This window comes from Falco rusticolus, chromosome 15 (assembly GCF_015220075.1).
Source record: "Falco rusticolus isolate bFalRus1 chromosome 15, bFalRus1.pri, whole genome shotgun sequence".
In the NCBI taxonomy this organism is placed as follows: domain Eukaryota; kingdom Metazoa; phylum Chordata; class Aves; order Falconiformes; family Falconidae; genus Falco; species Falco rusticolus.
The window spans coordinates 21,008,535-21,034,270 of record NC_051201.1 but is presented as its reverse complement, the minus strand read 5'-3'; the positions used below and the strand labels follow the sequence as shown (position 1 = coordinate 21,034,270).

General features: G+C 42.2%; 1 protein-coding gene across 6 annotated transcripts in view; it reads right to left on the bottom strand.

Annotated features, from left to right (window-relative positions):
* Nucleotides 1-25,736, bottom strand: part of NUP93 (nucleoporin 93) — an 81,826-nt gene that overhangs the window by 37,020 nt on the left and 19,070 nt on the right. The window contains exon 1 of one of the 6 annotated variants that reach the window (XM_037408997.1): nucleotides 8,536-8,662. The exons of the other annotated variants lie outside the window; for them this stretch is intronic. The gene's annotated coding sequence lies outside the window, so the exon portion shown is untranslated. Of the gene's footprint in view, nucleotides 1-8,535; nucleotides 8,663-25,736 lie in introns of those variants that run through there. 6 annotated transcript variants of the gene reach the window in all.

The following is a 25,736-nucleotide window of genomic DNA, read 5'->3' as shown; positions in this document are numbered from 1 at the left end:
AAAGAAGAAAATGAAATGAACAATCTGGGGCCATTTCAAGTCAATTGCTCTTTGATTAAAATATTTCCAAGAGCTGGATTTCCAGTTGATCCAGTGAATCCTGCAAAGGACCGGCAGGGATGATGATTATATGGTTAACAAAAATCATTCTTTGGCAACAGTTTGGGAACAGTTGCTCCAGATAAAGCACCTGATTTATCTACTAGCAATTGTAAGAAACAATTTGCTAAACACAATCCTACTGCAAACATGCACACGGCTTGAGCACATTCCCAGGGTGCTGCACCCTGGCACAGCCCTCCTGGCCATGTTCCCTCTGGAAACAGAAAACGAAGCAAAACTACCTGAAACCCACTGCCACAATAACAGACTATACTAAAAAAAGCAATAACATATAATCCAAATTATTGTTTATGCTGACACAAGCATCAGTGCTTGCTGACTGGCTTTACACTGGTATGCCAATGGGCCCGTAAGCAACAGCGTGGCCAAGTAATGTATTCCTGAGGATGGGGACATGCCAGTGTAGGACGGGCAATATTTTTCTCTATCAAGATTCTTCTTCTGCAGCATCACACCAGTGTCTCTTGGAAGCTTCTGTAGGTGTCGTAAGATTTGTTTTGTAGAAAGCATTAGCTTTTCCTAAAACCACACAGATATGCGGCTTCACTACGTACCTTGGACCGTGCAATGCAGCGTCCTTCAAAGCAGCCAGGCAGCTGCCCAAAGGTCAGCTACCAAACGCAATGAGCTAAGAGCATTTGTGAAATTGGTTTTCTCCTTAGAGGACTTCAGATGGCAAGACTGCTACGGGGCTGAAGCAGACTGAGGGCCCAAGTGCAGAGATCCTCAGAGAGGAAAAGAACCCCAGGAAGGGTGATTTACCAGTCATAATCACTTCAAAGCTGTGTGAGAGACAAGGAACGAATCATTGTACACACACACAAAGGTCCACTGAAAGGAAAGGTCTGATGAGGCTTGTCCCACAGCTCTATACCGTGTTCAGTTCAGGGATCTAGCAATACAAAATTCTCCTAGCCTAAGACAGCTGGGCTTGTCAAACTACAATATGCATTTCTCAAGTTCCTTACCATCATGCTTAGAATGGGAAATCCTGCAACATTTTTCTAAAAAATTAATTCACTGTTGACTAAACAGGAAAAAAAGCAGGGAAAACCCAGAAGGTTTTACAGTTTGCTAAGACCCAAGAGCCAGTTGTTGCATCAGAGATTTCCAAAGCAACAACCATGTTGAAGCTTAAGAGGGAAAAACACGCAGACTAATAGCTGTAACACAAAACTGCTAATACAGCCAAACACTGGGCCTGGGGAAGATTTCCTGATCCACTACCTGCCCTTCGCAGGCGTCTTGAACCATGTTCCCCCCACACACTGTGACTGTGCTCCATGCTTGTAGGCAATACTTACATTAACCGGTTTGAAAGCCAAGGCAGGAGGGCTCTTCCCCACCCTGCAAGCAGATAGCATTTCAGTGGCAGTAAGTCATTAAAATATACAAACCCAGGCCTAATCTCTGCTGCACTGCATGACTGCCAACGATTTTACAGATTATTTCGCTTCTTTTAAAGCAGCTTTCTGCTCTGGCAAAATCAGATTTTGCAGAGCTGCAATACTGTCTCCTTTCATGATGGAGGAGCAGCAAGATAGACCTCACTCCGGCGGCAGCACGAGTCAACGCACACAGTGCTAGAGCCTGTGCACGCAGGCAACGCGCACAACTCCCCGCGCATGCCCAACGGGCCGCAGCACGCATGGCAGGAGGAAGGGGCACCGCCATTTGCCTGCAAGTCGCCTTCGACAGGTTGGGTGCACTATGGAAGATGCACAGCAGCAACCTTCGCTGGAGACTAGCTCTGGGGCAGGAGCAGGGCTTCCCTGCTGCCCCACCATCAGCATGCCACTGATGTGCTCCGTGTTGAATACGGCCTTTAATCTGTGTGGCAGAGCAAGCCTTCGGCAAATATTTACAAAGTGCTCTCTGGCATAGGTTAGTGCCAGCAATGCAACAAATCTAGTATGTTTCTTGGTATTATTTTACTGTTTTAGACTACTTGATCTGTGAAACTCATGCAGTTTTCACAGCAATCTTCAGACCATATCCAGGAACACTGGATTTTGCTGTGTTGGATAAATACCGTTATTCCTTCTAGCCGTGACAGGAAAAACTCAAACTGTTGAAAGACATGCTCCTCAGGAAATCACAGATCAGCTCTTAACAGAAGCAGGGGCAGATGGTGCCTGCTCTTTGACCCTTGCTGGGACCGTTTGGATCTGGCAAGTGAAGACTGGAAATGGGCTCCTCAGACATACAGGCTTCGAGGGAAGAACTACAAATACCTCTTGGCTCTTGCTTCAGCCAGGAGACCATCCATTAAGCAGGGAAGGCTAATACCAAACCACCCCCCAGCACTGAGAGGCACCATCACATCCCACACCCAACCGCAGTCCTCCGGAACACGTTTACAGCATGCGGCCATCAAGGAGAGTGCAAGGTGTTTGCAGCAGATACAAGCAACCTTTACCATGACACAGACAGGGAGCACACCTTCATCCCACTGGAAATGTCTAGATAAATACCACTGCTCAGATTTTCTCTGGAATATTGTGCCAGGCACTCACACAGCAGCCTCAAAATTGAACTCTCTCTGCTACACGGCACTGCTTGTTCTGCGTATAAGCAGATCATCGCTGCTGGGGAAACGTGACTCCGTTCAATTTTAGTTTCTTCTAATTCAACATAGTGTGCTCAGCAAGTTCAGGCTTTCAGGCAGTATGAGCTCTCAATATTTCACTTAAAATTGTACTTACAAGTGGCTTAAGTCCTAACACAACACAGAAATCCACTGCAGTGTTCCTACGCATTTTAAGATCTTACAAAATAAGTCAGAAGTTTGCAAGATTTAACAATCCCAAGCATAGTGATTACATTGAGTGAACTAGGACACTGTTCTAGAACCCACCAAAATATATCAACCATTGCAACATATGTAATTTATATATTACTTATACAGTGCTGCTGATTATCGAAATATTAGTAGTTACCCATACTGTTTGTTGTGTCTTTCCCCTTCAGAGTGAAACCAAAATAAGTTCAATTACACCAATTAGTCTCTCATTCTCGGGCTCTAAAAATCTTTGCCATGTCATGTTGGGCTGTACAGAGCACGGGAATGCTGTTAGAAGTGGTTTTAGGAGGCTTTTTTCAAAGTCACAAACACTTCAATGGCACAAAACTAAGATAATACCTTTTTTAATCTAAAATTTTACAGCGAAGTTGCTCAGAATGAGGTTCTGTTCCACATATAATTATCGGCCTCCACTGCACAGATCATTTTTGACAGCAATTGTTAATGCAACATAAAAATAGCGTAAGCAACAGTGCTACTTTCTCTAGTGATCCTCTCTTCCTCCCCAGGCTTTTACTCATTTTCTTTCTCCCTACAATGCATCTGGGAGCTGTTCAACAAGAATCCCAGGGTCCTACCTAAGCTACAAAGCACCAAGGAGATCTGTGCAATAACAAAACAAAATCTTGAAGAACCCTAACCTGCTTAGGGGTCATGCAAAGAACAGAAGGGAAAAAACCAAGAAAAATAAATATATCTGAACTAGAGAGGGAAGGTGGACAGACTCTTGGAGCCAGTTACAGCAGCAGGAGATGTTACTTCAGAGCCACCAGAAAGAGCTTGTTCAGCTGGCTAACATTGGTACATAGCACCTGAAAGCATCCCAAACAGCATTTCCATTTGTCTTAAGAAACCCAAATGTCACAACAGGAATTAAATGCAGCGTCACCTCTCTTGGAATAAAGCTTCTTGCGCTAGGGAAGCCTCCGCACAGATCAGGCCAGTAGGACCAGTGGCAGGACCCACAGGAAGCCCATCTCCTTTGGCACCGGCATTTTACCATCAGCAACGGATCAGCACAGAACAAATGAACCACACAGTCTAGAATCTGAGCTCGTTCATCAAGTTTCCAAAAGCGTGGCTATCTTTTTTCCCCCCTTAAGATTTTTTAAATGCAGGGGGATGACCTTGGTGCGGGGCTTTGCTCAGTGCTATGATGACTGGCCACAGTCTCTCCCCTGCGCTATAAATGTCCTTGTATTAAAATCCCAATTAAAAAAATACAACCCTACAAAAAACATAAACGCATCAAGAGATTCACAATGAAAGCAAAACTCAGGGCTCTACCTCTTTTTTGCAGTTTAGTATAAATTAAATCAAATCATGAGGTAATTCCAGTAGGCTTGCGATCCACAATGCAATCCTGTATTAAAAATATTAATGCATGCAAACAAAGAAAATTTCCGATCATCCACTGGAATAAGCTATTATATCCGCCTCTCTGGCATCATGCTTTCTAAGGCAATACAGAGAAAAAAACTACAGATTTAAATGATTTTAAAATCTTCATTGTATAGTCATAACTAAGCCTGTAATGTAATAATACCTCTTGCTGAAAACATTCTCCCACCAAGCAGGACACCCTCAAATCAAGCCATCGAAACTAATTTCAATGATGACGCCATTTTCTTATTTCTTTCGCTGCCATTTTAGCATCGTGGTTACTCCACATTTTCTCGAGAAGTAGCTGTGCGTTCTTCCCCCTCTAAGAGGAAACCATGCTCAAATAATGCAGTGACAAATAAAACCTGGCTGTTGAATTCCTGCCCGTGTCACGTCCTTGCATGGCAGGGGCAGGGATGAAGCACACCATTGCCACTGCAGACCACACCTCGATTTACTGTACCGAGAGCTGGCGAGGGGTCTCCTGAGATGGTGTAAGCTGAGACACCAGCCACTGGAAATCCGTCAGCACCACACGAAAAATTCATAAAGCCAAGGAAAGAGGAGTGTCCAGCCCTGTTAGAGAGGATAGGCTTCTCTCCGAATACCACAGAACACACTAGGTAATAAGGGAGTAGTTTGAAAAGGAAAGAAAAAGGCATAAAGGAGGTGTGCTGACAAGCTTGCAGTGTCTGTTGCTGGATGAATTGTACATTAGCATCAACATATAGGCAGATACAATAACCCATTTAACCTGGTGGCAGAAAATTCATTTCTCAGGATTGTATCCAAAAGTCAAACTGCCATCATCCTTGTCAGTTGAGGAAGTATTTCCCAGCCTAAACTGACACATTTCTGATGGAACACCAGTAAGAAGGACAAATTATTAAACAAACCTACTAGTCATGAACACCCAAGTCTCCTCTAACCCACTTCTGCAAATTTTAGTGCAATCCTTCAGTCTCCCCGCCCCTGTGAGTGTTTTATCCTTCTGCCTGTCTGCCTGGGAGCACATAACCTTGCTGTTTGTGAGAAGCAGGGATGTTCTCAGGCTTTTATGGTAAGCAAAAACATTATCGGGATTTGCACATCTCTTCCTTCACAATCTCAGATGCATAGAAACAGTTAAATGCCTTCAAGTTAGTCTGAAACTGTATGAAAAAAAAAAGTAATGAAAAAAATTGGTTCTCTACCTTCTCTGGGTGCAAGCAGTGAGCCTGGCAGTGCTGAGCCTGACACTCTCCCTGTTCTCAGGCTGATTCAAGCAGAAGGATTTTGGCTGCTATGCCCCCATCCCACAGCTGAAAGCCTGCGTACCACCTTCCTGAACGTTCCTCGGGAGCACTAGTTATCTTTATGATTCGGTTGGGGAAAAAAAAAAAAAAAGCCAAGGGAAAAATCTTCCAGCCTCCATCTGTATTTCAGACACAAAGTGATGCATGCACCAAACGCTCACTGCCTCGAAGGGACAACGCCTGGTTCAGAGACATCAAAATCCCGTCAGCACTTAAATGCGATAACCAAGTTAAACCGAGATGCAAATCCTAAACCCCAGCATAGGTGGCTTTCCTTAGTGCCGCACCTCCACAATGGGGTTTCCCATAATATTTATATTGCAATTTGAAGTCTCCCAGTAAAACCCACATGGGGAAAGAAAACCTTTCCAAAGTTAAATCTACTTTATTTCGCTGATAGTGGCTGGCTAACGCTACAAAGAAAGAGCCAAGACCACACGCATTGTAGTGTGAGGAATATAAGCTTTTTTTAAAAAAAATACACACTGGAATTTCAAGAAAAGGAGCATATTTGAAGTTCAGCCTTCTTAAATAACATGACATGATTTGGCAAAATCATCCAAGTTAGACAAGCAAGCCCAAATTAGCTAGCCCATTCTTCGTAAGTATTTGTAAATAAATCATAGCTACTTTGTTCACCTAATAGGTATTTTCAACATGGCAGCGTGTCCCTTAGAAAATATATAAATATTTTACCGGCACTGAAAGCAAGCAATTTGGAGTTTATACATGTCATGATATCTTTAAATCCTCATTTTAAACATGCCGTGGTCTTTAGAAATGGTGTTTCCTTACTACATTACTGATACATTTCACAAAGTTAATTATTTAAATTACCTATGAATTATTAATTACAGATCATTAAAATAAAAACCAGAAGTCTGGAATATGCCTGTTATATACATTTTATATTTTTAAAATGTTAGAAAGCTCGGCGAAAAAGACAGGTTTTTAAATTCTCTGCTGCAACAAATGCTATGTTATAATAAACACTTTATCCTTTTTCAGCTTATTCCTCCTATTGTGTAATAAACCTAAGGTTTAAACTTTCCAGACTTGGGGTGTGAGACCAGTGTGCTGAGAATACACCAGAGACAAAAGGTTTCCATTTTTCTCCTCCGGCTGTACTCCACCCTTGCTAAGGAACTCTCTAGCAGTGCATGCCTTTATTTGCGCGTTGCGTTAACACGGCACACCAGCTTTCGGACTTTAATGTAAATGAAATGCCAAGTCCAGATGCTGCCAACAGATATCACGGAAAACCCCGCTATAAGAGACCTGTGGCTAATTATTAATTGCAGTGGCTCTGTCATTTTTCCATACATTAATTTATGGAGCTTAGTTGAACTCTGTCTCCCACCCACTTCAGACAAAGGAAAATAATTTGCTACACTGTACTAACTGCAAGGATAATTGAGCCGTCTCCCATACAGGGTCAGTGGAGATGGCTTCCTCCATCTTTTTACCTATGCAAGCCACACATTTCATTGTCTTTTACTTGATTTCTTGCTGAGCTGCTTTTGTGGCGAGTCCCCCCTTTGCACAGGTAATCTTGTTTAAAAGAGGCAACTTTTTGGCCATGCTACGCCACTGTTCCCATGTCTCCCCTTCTAAGCATTTCTCAGTTGACAACATAAGAGTGCAGAAGATGGCATATAGGCACCTTAATATCTGGGGAGGGAGCCCCAAAGGAGGCAAGTCATTCTGTGCTGCAAGAGCCCAGCCGCCGTCCCGGCACAGCACATTTCATTAACCTGCTTTTCTCCCTACAGAGAAACAGAATTGAAAGGAAAGAAGAAAAAGCAACCCACCCTATACTTTTGTCCCCATACCAAAGGCAGGCAGAGCTTCCAGTTTGCATGCAGCCTCTGAGTCCCTAGGATCTGAGAGTATTAAATCAGCTGCCACCCACCCAGCTAGTCATGGCCACCACATTTATATAAATGTTAATTCCCTGGCTGCTTCCCTTTACTATGATTTTACTGGCTTAACCCCTTTCATAACGTATCCTATTCACTTGAAAGAGAGGTGGGGTCTAGGCTGCAAACTCCAGTTGACTAAGCAAATACACTTCACCACCTCATTTAAGAAACTAACAAAAAAAAAAAAGCAGCAAATCTCTAAGTGTCTCGTTTACTTTGGGAAAGTAGAAATATTTTCTATGTTATTTCAATTTTCATCCCACATTTGAAACCCTTACTTCAAAATAATATTAAAGAAAGTTTAGCGTGTCTTCTAAATAAATCACAAGTGCATCTGTAGGAACAGAGGAAAGAGTGGACCAATATCTTTGCACCACAATGAAAACTAAGAGAAAAATCACATAATCAAGTAGTACCTTTATTTTTTTACTTAAAATACTTCCATAGACATTTCATAGCCTAGGGAAGAGAAAATAGGAATAAATGCATTCAGAAAGTTATGCTACTGTATTTCTGCTTAAATGAAAAGCAAAGTCAGCAATGTCAGGAGGGTCTTTAAAAAGGCAACACGACTGAAACCCAAAGCAGACACTGGACTGCCCCACCCAACAGCTGCTCGAGCAAAGAATATTAGAAGGTAAAGGTACAGACCTGAAGGTTTCTTTTCTGTGAGCAAAGGATGATTTCTCCAAAACTACCCACCTGTTCTCTTTAATTACTCACCTACAAATTTAAACCACCTGCAGCAACAGCACAAAGAAAAACCGCCACAGAAGACACCTGAAGGAAAACTCTTTCTTATCAAAGCAAGCTTTTAACCGTCATTTTGTATATTTTAAAATATATACATTCCTACCTGTAGATCTCAGTACTGAGGAGTTACAAACCTGTTAATGCTGGCTGTAACTGCCACACTTCAGTTGCCTGGTATTTAGGCTTACACAGCTGTATCTGTCTGTATTAATGCTCAAGTTTTCTCATCTTTAAAAAAAAATAAAATAAATCAAACCTGCAAGTCCTGAAATGGCTGAGACAGTCAAGAGTCCAGCAAGACAATAAGAAAGCAGCTGCTTTCCACGGCTGAACACCACTGCCTGTAAAGCATCTATATTTTTTTTTTCCCCCAGTGGTGCTTTATTCAGATTCTAGGGAAAGCATCAGTCTGAAACCAGTAACTGATGGGAGTAACAGTTTATAGGTTACAGAAGGATATTTTATTGTTAACGGACTGTACCATGTAAGAATTAGGAGGGGGTGAGGTGGCAGGCAGGCAAGAGGAGAGAGATGCTACTATTTTTTTTTCCCCGAGCCACTGCAATTACTCTGATGTGAATTTTTGATGACTTCCGACATATTGCATGGTTAATAATCGTTTCAGCTGTCATGTTTGGTTAATGTGGAAAATGCATTTGCTGCATTGTGATGCAGCACTCCAGCCACAGATTGTAACACCAGTTGTGAAGCTATTCCCTTAACTGAGCTGCATGAATTTGCACATACCATGAGGCGGAAATAAATGGTAGTTTGATTTTTATACAGCAACAGAAAGCTTCTGCCATTTTAGACCTGCAGAGCTGTTGAAATAACTTGTACAGGCAAATAATTTTACTGCATATTAACTGGTGTCAATGTTCTTTAAAGGGGAGCTTTGATTCTCTATTGTTTTGCTGGGTTTGGTTATTTAGTAGTTAAAAGACTTAAGATACTATTTACATTAAACATTGCACTCTTTTGTAGCTCTGAACAGGTTATTTCATTGCGAGCATACATAGCTCAATGAAACTGTCAGCACTACAGAAATGCAGCCCTGTTACTAATACAGGCTTAGCCTGACTACCTCTTCCTCCATATGATACTTACCAACGTGTTTTTATATATAATGTTGTCTAACAGATGATTGCACAAGGGGTGAAAATTGCTGCTTACAAAGAAAGAGAGGATTTTTACTTGCAAAGTACTACTTCTTCACCTACACTTTAAACATCAAACAGAAAGTATAAGGTTACATAAAATACTAACATGTGCCTTTCATTGTCACCAATAGAAAAACAATGCTGCAAGCAATCATGCAATTACAAGGGGAGATGTAAAACAGCAGAGATGAAACCATGCTAAGAGCCAGTCACCCGATGATTAAAGTCAGGCCAGTATATTCCAGCAGTCAGGTGATGGTGCGATCATTACAGTGCAGAAAGCCAGAGAAAAATCGAGAAACAGACCACCCCCATCTTAAAGAAAAAAATTAGAAGCACCAAAGAAATAAGGAATGCACTTGCTAGTACGCAAAACATCTAACGGTGAAGAAGTGTTTCACAAAACATGAGCGTAACGCTATCAGGCAGTTACTTCCACAGGTCCCATGTGCACATTTAACCCACGGTGCCAACACAGCTCCCGTCCGCCTGCAAACCGCTGGTGACACTCCCAAATTCAAAGTTGCTTCATTTTAAATCCCAGAATGACAGCCCTGCTGCAACAGTACTGCATTCCACAATTCAGTAATTCTGCTTACAGAATGTACGTCTTGTATTTGCGAACACATGTACACACAAAAAATCTAGACTTGGGATGTCTACATTTAATTTAATGAAGCACAGAAAGCTATCAGGAGAGCATTTTACTGTGCATTAACATTGATGTATTTGCAGAACCACCACCAATACCACCAATTCATTATTACCACTTCTGTTTTAATTAAAACAACACTGCAGGGGTATTGGTTGGACACGAAGTACCAGTGAAAATGGTGCAGGGTATTTTATACAGAGAAAAACCATGAGCCTCTGAAGTAACGTTGTACTCCCTGGTTTGGAAGCAATTCCCATTAACACCGTTACGCCTGTAGAAGGTGCTCTGTGACTCAGGCTTACCTACCCCAAAGGTATCACTGGGCACCTTGCACAGTTCTGAGCTTCACAAGTGGCAGAGTAGTCTCTTAAATACAGTATTCTGGCTTTGAAACTAGCAAACTTGATCCTAAGGGTGATTTTCCTCAAACCACTGCAAGGAGCAAACCCTCCCTGCTTGTGACCAAATGAACGCTGTACTGAATACCCAAATCATCGTACCAGGAGTCTCATGAGAAGAGAAGACAGGTCCAAACCCACTGACATTCTTAGAGGAAAACCGCAGTCAGTTGCATTGCAGGGAAAACCATTGATCACAACCAGCTACACCCAAGAGTGCAAGTCAAGTCCTTTTGGAGAGAGGAAGGGTACACATTTGCAGGACTAATTTAACTCTGGCATTCCTCCTGCATTTCCGAGCATCCATGCCTGGCGATATCCCTGCAGCAGCGCTCGCCTCAGTAACTTGCCACTCGCCTCACACACAGTGCTCCATTTTTGGATGGTTTCTCCCTCTACCTACCCCTAGTGGTGCAGAGCCAGGAGCACAGAGGATACATACAGCTTTTGCTTTCTAACCAAACCTGAATATGGGTAAAGCTAACTGGAGACACAGCCAGCTCTTTAGGACAGGCTGTAGCCTCATCACAGATTTCAGGAGTGTAATAATCCGTCTGGAGCCTCTAGCCACAACTTTAAAGATGCTGCTCTTATCAACAGACGTTCCCTGTTATTTTCTGGCCATGAATGTAACTGCAGAAGCTACTCCCAACTGCAGAACTACGCATTACAGATCAGCAGAGTTTACTTATATATAATTTTTGTTTTACGTATTGCATTGCCAGCTCACAATGTTGCAGTGAAAGCTTTTCCAGTGCAGCTCAGTACAACACTGTCACTCCTTACCTATGGATTTCTTAAAGCAACAGCTTTGAAGGATACGAACAGGAAATACTCACCCCAAATGGCTGTTAGTGTAAACAACTCCGAGTGGTAACCCAGCTAAGATGTCGGACCTGCTATTTGTTTCACTGGCAATCAATTTAGCAGAGCGTTCAGTCAGCTCACACATCAACCACTTCTGCGCTCAAATCTGGCTGTGGGAGGAGAAGGGAGAAAACTCCTGTTCAGAGCTGCTGGGCCACAGCTAAAGAAAACCATACAAGCTCTCCTTCCAAGTGGAAAGCATCCTATCCCTAAGAGGATGATGATGCAAAGATCATGCAGAAGCCACCGGAGCATGATCATCCTCCTCTGTGTCAGGATCGCTCCCTCTCTCCATCTCTGCGTGTCCACAATGACCCCCTTCCCTCTCAGGTATAGCTGCATCCCTGGCGCAAAGGGGATTCCTTCACCATAACTACAAAAATCAAAGATACTATCACCCCTGCCTTAAGTTCAAGGAAAAACCCATTAAAAATGCTAGTCTACAGTCACTGTAATCTCTTCCCCCTTTCTTTCAGAGTCTTACACTAGGCAGGGTCAAGGGGACAAATATGAACAGCATCCCTGGATCTGCTCCTGTATTAGCTCTTTTTTGAAGTCCCACAGCTGTGGCATCTGCTATCATGGGCAAGCATTAGCCAGCAAAAGTAAGAGACTCCGCTGGCAGTGAGCTGAAACAGCAATAGGTAGCTCCTTCCCAAAAATCTTTCCTTCTCTGCTTAATCCAGTGCTGTAGCAGCAGCAAATACTGCACTGTCATACTGGGTCTGGAGAGCGCCTTAAAGGAGCATTAGCTCCCTTCCTCTCCGCAAGGCTGGCAGGGTGATTATCCAGCATTAATGACACGCTAGGTCTCTTCAGAAGGAGGGCTGCCATACCCAGCATGCCGCCTCTGTTTTCAGCTCTGCACACTCATCCTCTCCCTTCAGAGGGATGCAGAAAGAGGAGCCAAAGATTTCAGGAGTCCAATTCAAGCAGGTCATGGTGAAGAGGACAGGAAGAAAATCCAGGCTAACACCTCAATACGGTTATATTCACATGTAAACAGTGCAAAGCAAAAAGTCAGATGGGCTGAGTGTATCATTATGCTACTGGCACACCTGGCAGGGAATCTGGGCTTTGTGGCAAACTGCTAACTTTCATGGACTATGAGAACACAAGTTTTCCAGAGTCAAAACTCGAAGTGGGAAATGACCAGCTCCAGTAACATCATCACAGAAAGCCATCCTCTTGCAGGGGAAAAAAACCCCACCAACTCACTCAGACTGGGAGTCGCTGGCTTATTACAGAGCTCAAAGGAGACCCAAGTTTCAACACAGCTTTCTGGGGCTAAATTTGCACCAGACAAGAGGCAGGATGTAAATGCAGAGAGTGTTAAACACCTCTGACAGCACCAACTGAGAAGCACTGCTTTTTGTGACCATGCGGGTGGGGGGAGAGGAAGAAAAAGGAAAAATAAAAGAGAGAAATACAAATCCCGTAAAATTGGAAGAGTGACTCTCCCTAGCAGGGGAAAGGCGGGGGAAGCCCAGCCAAGCAGAGAGGATTAACACCAACACTGGCAGCCCTGTTCCTGCCATCCGCACCCCACACCCCAATTAACGGTATCATTTGTCAGGATGAATGGGGAACTTGCACTCAATTCGGCAATTTGACAGAGTGTCACTGAACTACCTCATGTCCATATTTATCCAAGAGGCAAGAGCAGGAACCAGTTTTAATGAGAGCCTTTTTAACAAAGAACCAAGGGTATTACCCATGCTCTCACCATCAAGCGATAATTGAGATGTAATCGTTTAAACAAAGCGCAACAAGTGTCCATTTACCCAAAGCCATTGTTAAATATCTACTAGGAGATTATTTTCAAAATTATAATGTTCCCTGAATATGCAAACCACTTTCCATCTTTAGCATTAAAAAGAATAATCACCTTTTAAAAACAAAACAACAAAAAACCCCACCAAAACACAACTGGAAGCCAAACAGCTATTTCACAGCAGAATTTTGAGGAGTGTTTCAAACATGCCAATGCTAATTTAAAAGGAGGGGTGGAAAGAAGTGATGGCTCCACTTTTGGGCCATTAAACTCTGCCTGGAAAGCTCTCTTTTGTACAGCATTAGTGTGTGCTGTAAGTCTGTAATTATGCAGAGAATGTGTTAATTTTTAATTCAAAACGCTAACCCCTTTTTTTTTTTATATACAAGCCCTGAATGTCAATCCCTCTCGCAGATGACTGCGAGCACCGACATGACCAAATTCAGCGCTCAGTGGTAAAAGCACGCTCTCCCTGGGAGGTTAGGCACTGCACATAGGAAAGCAACTCAATGCCACAGTAAAACACCTCTTTTATAAAACTGTTACCTCAGCATCATGGCAGGCAAAATCCACTCAGCCCCACAGCCTATTAAACCAGAGCCGTATGGTCAATGATATTCACACCTTCATTTCAGCATTCTTCCATCTAGCTACTGAATTTCTTAATGCAATTTCACAAGAGGCTGAATTCCCACGTCCCTCACATTCCCGAACACAGGGAAGCACAGGACAAGGAAGTTAACCTAATGCTGCCCAGAGGCCCACACCAAGTTAATGGCTGTCAAACACTAAGCCCATCTTTCATCTCTTCCAACTCCTACTGATGCCTGCAATCCATGGAGGGATCCGACTTAAGAGCATGCTTTGACACAGTCCGGCAATGAATTATTAACTCTGGCAGAAGCCGCAAAGCATCAGCTAGTAGCAATCATGGTCCCTCTACGATGATTAACCAGAATGCAATTATCAATGCTCCCGCTTCTCACAAAATGTCTCTGAATTCTCCACCACACAAAGCCCAAAACGCACCGTGCAGGCACGCACACACAAAAGCAGAAACAATTCTGTGCTTTTACGCTCGCTTCTTCAGGGTTGTATTACCAATTGCGAATGGTCCGAGTAAAGAAAACTCTGCCCTCCCCCCTGCATTACAGCAATTATACATGGACTTGCATCACTGGAAGAGTGACATATACAGAATCAAGCCCATATTCTTAATTTCCACAGCAATTCAATCCATGCAGCCACAGAAGCCTGCCAGCAGTTTCAGAACCATCTTTTCCTACATCACATCACGTAGCAAAGGCCATTTCCAGCCCGCTCACCAACAGTGGACAGATGAAGATAAATGTATTCAGCTCTTACTATGAGTGCTGCCCAAAAGGGTGTCCCTGTCCCCAGCCTCCCTCCAAAAGGCAGGCAGATGAGGGCCACCCTACAAGTTGGGTGTAACTTGTGGGCCTCCAGCAGCATCCCAACATATAGGAACAACAACATGCTCAGCTCCCTGCCAACGGACTCCAGACAGCTCCCGATATTAAGCCAAAAGATAACAAACACTAGCAATGGACTGAAAACAACCAGCTGAATCCCAAGACGTACAGAGGTGTTTGCTTGGGATGAGGTACCATGCCGTTCCACAGTTAGCAGTGAAGAGGCAAGGTGAAGGCAGCATTTTAGGTTTTCCTTAGTAAAGAAGTTAAGCTTGTGCTTTTCCTTCAATTAAAGCTGCCAGCTCTGAAGAAAGTGGCACTAGAACTCCTGGCCTGCATGGGAAATGAACACCCACAAGCACAATAGTTAAAACAGACCACAGTGGTCCTTGCCTGCTTTGTCAAACTATCCTTGTATTTTTCATAGCAAAAGCACAACTGAAATCAGTATTGGCATCTCGGCAGGCTTAATTAGAAGTCAGGTCTACTCTATTCAGGTCTTTATACTGTGCTCATTACATTAATATCCAAGTGCCTTCCAGTCCTGCGTTAAGTGACATGACTAACATCTGTCACACGTTATTTGTTCTCTTCTCCCTTTCCTGGGGGAGTAGAAACACAGCATTCAAGGGGATCACGGAACATCCAACAACTGAGAACAGAGATTCCTCCACCCCTAGCTCATTCCACTCACACAGCGCACACGTGCTGGCCTTGCCTGCTTGGTTAATGGTTTCATATTATCATCATCGTAACAGTTAAGAAGCTGTACATGTTAAAGATGGGTTAGCACCAAATCTCCTCCCAATAACGTTTCTACGCAGGATTGACAGAATATAAAGACAAACAAAAATCTGTCCTTTGCAGACCAAATCAAGTCATTTGGAGTTTTATCACTTAATTTCTCTGCCCAAGTCTCCTTGCCTTGTCATCTTACATTATACAATAGTGAGAATACAACTTCCAGCAGAGGAAATAAAAGTGATCATCTCTTGAGTGTGACTAAAAAAGAAAGATGAAGGCATGAACAGCTTATCTTGCCCTTAAATTCCTTCCAAAACACACCAAATGTTAAAGTTACAGAGGTTTCACCTGGAATAGCAGAACTAGAAGACTGAAGTCAGTGATTTTATTTTTTGCTCATATGCCTTTCACATTTCCCAGTGACCCTCAATCTTTAAGTCTCTATCCTTTTTATGTTGAAAAGTACTTACATCACCTTGCTTCTGAGTTATCACCCAGTAATTCTTTGCAAAGACAGTGGCAAGTATTGAGATACCTAGAGAATGGGAAGAGCTAGGAAGAAAAGAACTGGGAGAGATCAAATCTTAGAGCTCGATCAAGATGATGAAGGTTCAACAATGCTATGTGTCTTAAGGTCAGCAAGCTATGATCAGGCAGATACTTGTAGCAGAAGCAAAACTTCCAGAGAAAGGCCAAATTCAAGAACATACATTTAGAAGAGATTCAGAAACCAACAGGCAGCAGGAGGGGAGACCCTCACCACCACCTTCTCACCATTCGTCCATACAAACCCTCCAAAACTGCAGGTAACAAAAGCCCACTGAAGACTGAGTTACAAACCGTTAGAAGAGAAGCAAGGGCTCATTCAAGGTAAGGGAGGGGAATACACATAGCTTTCATTTACTACAATGTGCATAGCCATACAAAACAGGGATTAGTCTTCCACAAAAAAAAAAAAAAAAAAAAAAGAACAACCTTTTCAAGTGCAGATAAAGAAACCCTCAGGAAAGGGACAGAGGCTGACTCAGACAACTATTAAAAGGACAAAGTGATTTTCAAATAGAGGTCACCAGTTCAAACATGAACTGGATCAGTAGTGGCCAACACTAAAGTATCTAAAGACTGATTAGTGGTTTAAACAAAAATGTGTTATTAATCTTTCAGCTCTGGCTACACAAGTGCCCATATTGCAAGTTCACTGCAGAAAGTGAGACAGAACTTACTTTCCATCCCATTCCTGCAGAACAGACAGGGCTTCGGCAGATACGCAGAGACCAAGTGCAGAAGTGTGAAGGCTGCACAAAACAGTTATTCTTTCGGTTAAGACTCCTAACTTTAGTGTGCTCACCTGTTTGTTGATAGGTACATATAATCAGCTACCACACTTAAAAATACCCATTTAGCATCTATAAACAAGCACAAAGACCACATTGCAGGTTTTGAGGGCGTTATTTGGTCCGTGAATTTTCCTGTAAAATTACTTTGCCAATTCATTAATGTCATGTAACTTACATGTTCATGAAAAAATACACCCACCAAGTATCACTTATCCTTTTCCCCAACACCGATCCAATTATCACTAGAGATCTTGCAGCACTGCCGGCTCAGACATGACATTGTGAGATGCCTTACTGCAAAAGCTCTTTCCAGAAGATGCCCAAGGAGGACTGACTGGATTTCCAAAAATATGTATTTCACTAGTGAAAAGTAGTAAACACACAATATTTAGCACTCAGGAGGTACATCCAGTAACATAGCTGCTTTAACCAAATTTAAACAAAATAAAAAAAAACTTAGGTGTCTCCCATCCATCTTCACAGGGAATTGTATCTCTACTACTGCACCATGCTGTATAGACACCTAGTGAAGCAATTTTGTTCTCACTATTAGTGGGCACAATAACACAGGCTGAAGATCTGTTCACTTGGGAGTTTGGGTCAAACCACTCTCCATACACTACTCATTAAGCTAACACTTCCTTGTGGACCAGCAGTTTCAGTAGCATGGTGATGATAAAACACATCAACAAATTTTTATATAAAAACATTAGTTGCTAATCAATGATGATGTTGCATATTACTCACATACTATTACTGAATTAGGTAGGGTCTTGCAAGTAACATTAATAAGTAAGAACATGCTGGAGGCAAAGATAAAAAATACTTGATTTCCTTTTTAAAGAAAACTTTATTAATAATTTGCTCCTAAGAAGATCTTCCACCTGCTGAAGTTTAATACTACCCAAAATTTATTTTCCCCAGGGTCCCTCATTATCAGCAAGGGCCTTTCTTGCAAGTCCACACGTTCTTTCAACAGATTCTCTTTGCTATCTGATTTGAGAGCCTTAAGTGTTAAGCATTCGAGGAATGCAATCAAATCCTGCCCCTTCCAGGCCTACTGGGACACCTATTAATACACGCTCCTGTAAAAAGGGAGTTTATAATCTTTTGCAATTAATAGTATCCAGAAAGGTGGAACAGGACAACTTAAATCAGCATTCCAATTATTTAAAGTCTATTAATTTTTACTGCGGCAACTATTTAATTGCTACACAGTAACATCCTTTCTACCTTTTAAGGCCAAACTCTGATGAAGTCAGATAAGCATGGAGCACGTCATTCAGGAGTCTGTGGCAAGTGAATACAAGTGCTTAGAAATTGTGTTGTACTCCACTTAGTAGCTTGTTAGGTTCTCTCTTTCTCACTTAGTACAAAAAAAGAGAGACTTATTTCCAAATTGCTTCATCATCTCTCACAAAAACTCAAAATATTTAAAAGTCACCATAAAATTCCTTAGACCAACCACAGTAATCAAACTGATATGAACTGCATAAGGAAAAGAAAAAATCTGAAGGTTTTTATCCAGCATCTTTGTATGTTCTGGAAAGACAGCTGAATAGTATAACAGCGGCTGCCTTTGCACAGAATGATCAGATTTGGCAGGCTCCTGAAACAGGGAAATGGAGGTCAGATGGGTGACAACAGAAACGCTAAGCCCAAAGTATTCCATGGCAGAAAAAAAAAAAAGTCGCTTTTAACACAAATACCAGCGCAAGCTTTATTTTGGGTAATTATACCACTCACACTGGTATTTGCTTCAGAGATGGAGCAACTGCTACTACTTCCAGTGAGAAAAAATCATCCATTTTTTTGGCAAAAGTATCATACTAATTTCTTTTAAAAAGGTAGACTCTAACAGGCAATAACCTTACCTTACAAAATCCTATTATTTAATGGAAAACTGAAATGACAGGAAAGGGACTGCAGCAAGTCTTGGCTACAAGTCTGAGTGAGAAAGATTAAGTATCACTAAGGACAGTAGCCAGAGGGCAAACTCTTGGCTCCTCACTTTTGTCAAGTGTCTCCTCTCACATTTGGTAGGGCAAAAAGCTGTTTCAAACTCCCTTAATTTTCAGTACTTGTTTCTAGCTATAATGAAGTATTTAGGCTTTGTGTAATTATTGTTCTCATGGCAGGTTTTAACAAATGGCAATACTACATGACAGAACCAGATAGCTGAAAACGTCATTTTCCACCAAAAGTGTCATGTCACCACCCAAAACCAGAGACACTCATTAACCAAAGCAAGCTTAATCCTTTTTTGTTTTGTGAAGGTTTCTACAAGAGGGAGACATAAGAGGATGGAGAGACAGCAGACAGAAAACTTTAGACGTACCTGAAGGAACACTAGGGGTTGGGTTAACTGCTGGGTCACCCCAGTGGCAAACAATTCATAGCAATTAAAAGTTTCCACCCCTGTCTACCTTGCCAATACAAGAAAGCCAGCACCATAATCCAGACAGCTGCTTTGTACAAGTACTGTTCTTCTACAAGAGCAGCAGCATCAGGCCTTCCATAACCATCTCTTCAAAACCTGATGCAGTCTTTTCTACAAGCTAGAAAGCTGTCCAAATAGCAGCACGGCCCTGAGACTTGAACAGAGGGGACCAACTGGAACATATACCATTAAACAATATGGGGACACACCCCTGGGAACTCAGCACAGATTATTGATGGTGCTGCAGGGAAGAGAGAGCAAGCCCCATCTCACATCCGAGAAGAATTACAAGATGACAACAGGCATGTTTTTATAGGTAGTGCTACTAACACACAACACTCATATAGCTTGTGAAGCTATACAAACAAAACTTTCCTCTAGAAAAAAACAACTAGTTTTAAACTAATAAATAGTCAGTAATATTACTCTAATAATATTATGTTATCCCTAAATGTCTATCAACAACTCAGCAAGCACTGGGCATCTCAAAAGATGAGGGGTGGAAAATTTTCAAGATGCACAAGCCTCAAAACATTCCTGCCCACCTCTCTCTTTTCAGTATCTCATACTTCAGAGGTTCATTTTCAGTATGTAAAGGTTAACAAATATAAAACAACAAGGGAACTCAAGACTTGCCTATTTATCTTGTTTTAAAAAAAATCCAAACCACATTAGTACTTCTGGATAGCCAAATCATATTATAAAATGCAGGATTTCAACATTCTGGCACCAAGCCAACATTTTAATGGACATTCAAACACTAACTAAGGAAATGGTTGTGCATTAAGCCTACCAATAAGTCAACAATCAATACTTAAGTATTACAGTAAAAATACAATCCACCCTTTATAACTGCCTCTAGCCTCATCCTTCTTTGTCAAGCTCAACTCTAAAGAAAAAAATAGTCTTGAAGCAAGAAATGAAGTACATACTATTTCACAGCCACCAAACGTCTATCTTAAAGTCTAGACCTAATTGGCCCTCTGGATTGTACAGATTAATAAATATCCCGCCCCCCAACCCCACCCCCCCCAACTGTACTGACAGGGCAGAAAAGTCAGGAATAAAGAGGACAGAAGTTCAGACACAAAATTAGTCAAGCAGGTCAATAGGAGAGAGCTGCAAAATAAAGCAACCTCAAACAGCTAAGCTCCAAGAAACTGCAGATGAGGAACCTGGTTCCAACTTTATCTCCAAAAAGCATCTCAGTCAAAGAAAACAAGAAAGAATCACATCAAAGCATACTAATGCAGGGGTTTTAACCCAATTCATAGATTTTAATTGTCTGCACAGCATCACTCCTGTATGACCCCTCTCGATATATTCTATCATTTGATCAAATGAAGCCAAAGGCAAGCTCTGCAGAGTACGAGATTTGGACACCCTCTGGAAAGTGTGAACATCAGGCAGTATTGCTCCACAATGGAACAAATGCTTAAGACCTAGTTAACTCTGGCTTCCCATTCTGAGCCACGGCCGTAATGCTGAGCCACTGATAGATTTCTGAACAGCGGAAAGACCCCACGGTTTATGGGCGCTTGGAGCAGCTGCGTACGTCTGCAGAAAGGTTCAGCGTAAGCCTGATTTTCAGGAAGAAACGGTCGCAGCCATTGATCCAATCCTGCAAAGCCTGAATGTAAAAACAGGAGGACAAAGCCAATCAAATTGATCATTTTTATCTCCACAGCCTAGTAAGCACAGTACTGACATGGAACTTCATCACGGAACGGTTAAGCCAGCGTAATAGCTTGGGTAAACAAGCCAAGTAAATTCTCCATTTTCTTCTCAGAGTCTGCAAATACACAGAGGGAAACAGAGAATGATTGTTTCAGAAATCCCTCCACAGATCCCTTACGTTATTTGCTAAAACTATCTTGCATCACTGGGGTTTCAGCTATAAACAAGCACACAGCAAGGCTGGGAATGTGGACAGACTTTTTGCTGGTATTTTGAACTTGGGGCATGAAAGACCTCGAGGTTGAGCTCTGCAAAGGACCCAGCGCTGCAAGTCTAGCGGCCAAGGAGCACAAATACCTCTGTCTACACAGAACACAGAGCAGCTGGCAGGTGCATGATCCAAGCCCAGCAGCTCAGTACGTGTCCAGCAATAGGCCAGACATCTGATCATTACATTTTGCTATTTCATCTCTCTCTACAACAGGCACGTCCTAAATAATCCATCTCAAGCAAAAGTCATCACACTACAAAATACTGCTGCATAAAATGATTATATTGGGTAGCAGGCAGTAGCAGTCTTGGCTGATGTTTTAGCCTATGACTCTAATCAACAGCCAGCTCAAGGGCTTTTGCGTGGCCACAATTCCAGCTCAGGGCAGCAACTAACAGCAGTCTTAGCACCATTTCAGCTCAGAGAAGTTGAAATCTCCAGCCCGGACTGGTGATAGCCGCTGCAGGTGTCTTTAAGTAGAAGGGTCATTTCAGCAGAGCTGCCAGGGGATGGGTGCTTGCAGCACAGCTTCAGTCTCTCGCTTCAGGTGGGGAAAGGAATGCTGCTGACAGCCAGTGTAATACAAGGGTAGCCGAGGGCTGTGCTGCTCAGCGCTGCCAAACCAGAAACTTCTGATTGAGAGAATTATTTACTTATTATTTTTTTAAAAAGGATTGGTATCTGAGGGGGGAAAAGGTGGAGGCCAATTAAATACTGTTGTGTCCTGATGCGTACTGTGAACAATAAAAAGATGCCTGAGGAAACAGTAAAATGGACAACATCCATATATGCTTCCGCTACAGAATCTCACAATCTTGTGAGTGTCAGTGGTAAATGCAACTTTTATTTCTCAGGTGAAGAAATTGATGCATGGGAAGGCATTTCTTGAGCTCAAAGTCAAGCATGAAAACCATGACAAAAACTGGATCAAAATCCAGCTTTCCCGATTTCCTGTGCTGAAAAACAGCTGCTGCAGAAGGCTGTTTTCTAAGTAAATATACCCATCATGGGGTGCCAGTCAGGCAAGGATCCAAAAATTCAAGGGTCAGGTGCTATTCAATATTTGAATCAGTGCAATAAAACACTGCATAAATATTTTAACTGGCACTCCTGCTCCAAAATACTCTTGGAACGTATTTCAGCCACTTGCTTTCAAAGTTTATAACAGACATTCCCTTCTTCCTTCTGTCCTGTGGAACCTCTGAGAAAATCCCATTCCCTGCTCATCCACAGCACATCTGACAGCACTTTGCTGGTTTGTTTTGAATGTGCTGCTTTCGGTCAGCAAGTACAAATGGATAAAACTAAAGCGCTGAAATTCTATATCCTTGGCTCTTTATGAGGCCTTGTTCTAAATTCTCCTCAACAAAGAAAAAAAACCCACAATACAAAACTCCAGAACACTCTCCATTTTTATATCTCATTTATAACCACTGGCTTCAAAAGCTAAATGCCTGGGTTCCATTGTAGCTGTTCTCACAACACGTACTATAAAATAAGACACAATTTGTCATTACACTTCCAAACTATGGAGGAGATAACGTTTGCTTAGATCTGCATGTAAATCTCAAGAAGTCAAAGTACAGTGACAAATGCATTTTGATATTCCATATGCAATTGAATCCCTTAATTGGTTTGGCTTGACACAGGAAAAAAAAAGTATCATGCCAGTCACTAATGAAGTTACAACTGTGAGATTGTAGGGCAACATTACCTGTGCTGCCCTGACCAGCCCGTACTTCTAAACTCTGCAACATTCAGTGAGACAGAAATTGCTGTAAATGGAGGCAAAAGCTATGCAGATGTGCTCTGCCAATACCCCACCTGGCTGCACACTAACAATTCCATCCATTGAACTGCAGCTCTGCTAGACATTCCAGTCCCGAGATCTCCACAGTTACACTCAATACTGATTAGCAGAACCTGCTCCTATTTCAGCCTTCACTTCCCTGTGCTTCTATAACCTAGACCTGTCAGTGTAATTGTGCTCCGAAACAGCTCATTTCTCTCGAAAATAAAGTCTAAAGCTCTGTTAAAAAGATATTTCATTAACTGTTACATTCTAAGAATCACTAAGTTTTGTTGTAATAAACACACTGAACTACTGACCACAGAGATTTGACATGGCAGAGTTTTTGCTTCTCCTACTGGTAGCAATAGCTTGTTCAGCAGATGCTCCTAGTAGCACCTACGCAAGTCCTGCAAGAGATGAATAGCAAAACCCAACAAAACCCCAAACCAAATGTAAAAACCAAGGGATGAAACACAGTTCCTCCTTCTTCCTAAAACTACAGTTTTAGTTTTGCTGGGCTACCTGAAGTAACAGGCAACTAAATCTTTGGTATTAATGCAAAAGCAAATTCTGATGACCCCACTGATAAGATTACTCCGTCAGAAGGTACCACCGTGTATCAAAAGGCACTGCTTTCATACAAACACTTTGAAGGGTAGCACTGCACTTGAATCATTCACATTCACGATGGCCCTGGAAAAGGGAGTCCAAAGGAATCAGCTGTGAGACTGTCAGTCTGAGTAAACAAGATTTAGGCTGTGAGGCTGTGCCCATCAATGAAAGCTGAATTTATTACTACACTGAACTGCTTTCACAAATAGTACTATAAAGGCCAGTACTTCAGCCTTTCTAATCTGGCACTACTCAGTGCTATCAGCCTTACTCTAAGCAGCGTTACTGTGTGACCACGTGGAAGTCTCTCTCCATCAAAGGAAGAGGTTGCCCAACGTTCCTGGTGCTCACTCCTGATTTGTTCTGGAAGTGCCACGTTCATTTTTTAAGATAATTATCCAATACTACAAAGCAAGGCCAAAGATATGGTGCTATAACTGTAGCAAAGAGTTGTTTCAAGATGGGGGAAAAAAAAATCATGGAGTAAAATAGTTCAGTAAGCTCGGGAGTTATGTTTAAACTCTGAGGTCCTACCTACCCTGCTCAAGAACAAAAGCCTCCATGAATGCACGCATTAAACAGAACCCCTCTGCTTCTCAAGGCAGTGCATTAACTACACATTCAGCTTACAAAAATAAATTGCAACACTTGCTGAAAAATAAATTGTGAAAAAACAAAAAGCCCTTTTCTTTAGTCACACGTGACAGCAATTCAATTTCACTGTCTACTGCATGCATTTTATATAAGGCAGATATGACTGTATCCTGTACCTGATAGTTTTCAATTTATCACTCTGGAACTTCAGTTAGAAAAAGGATGAAATGAAGCAAGCCATTGCCTTTGACACTAGAAAAAAAAGCCTCACTAATGCAAAGGCACAGCCAACCTGGCTATCTACGCTCTTCAGTGGCATGTACAACCAGATTATAGCTCTTGCACCAGATGCGTTGCAGAAGTGAGCCTCTACCCGTTTACCATGCTTGAAGTCAATTAATCAGCATATAAAATAGTGCCAGTTAAAACCATTTCCATTTTAAGTGGTGACCGTTCTTCTCCTGCTTCAGCATCTGACTCTAATTTCAAAGTTTCCATGGGTCATATAAAATATCGGAGAAAAATTCTGTTTCAAGAAACCAGTTAAACACCTGCAAACTGAGATACAGGTGGCCACGGACCAGGCAAAAAATATCTCCTGCACAGTATATTCATGTAAAGGGTATAGACTTCAGAGACACAGGCAAAAAGTTTATACCATCTCCCTTGGTGTGAGATGGCCATAGCCATCAAGCAAGACAAACACCAGATCTGTGTATCTCAGTACCAGGGTGCATTCCTTCCTGTAGATGACAGCAACCAGGGGTGCTAAAGGCAAAAGGATCTACCTCGGGTGTCTGCATAAAATCAATGGATTTAGAAACTCCTCTGAGGTGGCAAGATGAACCTTCTCTGGATCCAAAGGGGCACTTCCCACATGCAACATGTTCTGCTGAGCCATCTCTGCAACAACATGAGTCTTTGCATTGCGCTTCCCACCTTCCTCTCGGAATCTGTGGTTTCAAGAGATGTTTGTTGCCAGGATGCATTGCTAATGCATAATATATTGGCTGGAAATTAGTATTTCATCTTGCAGAGAGAAAATGTTACAGGCACTTCTTAGGAAGCAATGAATGCAGAAGAGTTTGAGGATGAAACCCTGCCACACAAACAAAGCAAACCTATAACCAAGGTAAGATAGATCTATTGAGACAAACAACTAAATCCTGCCCCTTGAGACAGACTGCAGATTCAATCCCCTGATGCTCATTTTACTGCAGGAAGGAGATCTGTTCTGCTACAAAAGGCCATTATTCCTCCACAAAGTTTAGCTTGCATATTTATTATAGGGATAATTCCCAACTGAAAAGCAAGACTTGTTTCTTTTTTTCCTGGTGATGCTTTGAAAAAAGCATGCCATTTCTGGCATTCCTAGAAATGGATGGATTCACATGCAACATTTCCTCCACAAACCCAGCACCCCTAAGTATCAGCAAGAACCATCCAGCCTTCAAAACAAGCCCTGGATTCTTTTCACACTGAGGACTGCCCTGCTGACTCAGGGGACCTACCGTAAACCAAAGTGCAGGAGAAGGCCTAGATGTTCCTAGCTGCCTTCCAACAGCTTTGAAATGACACAGCATAACACACTTTACATGCTGGAGAACCTCCTCCAAAAGAAACTGCAAAAGGCTTCGACAAAGCAAGGAAAAAGCAAAAGAAATACAGTAACCCAGAGAAGAAGGAAAGGAGTTAACAACTCC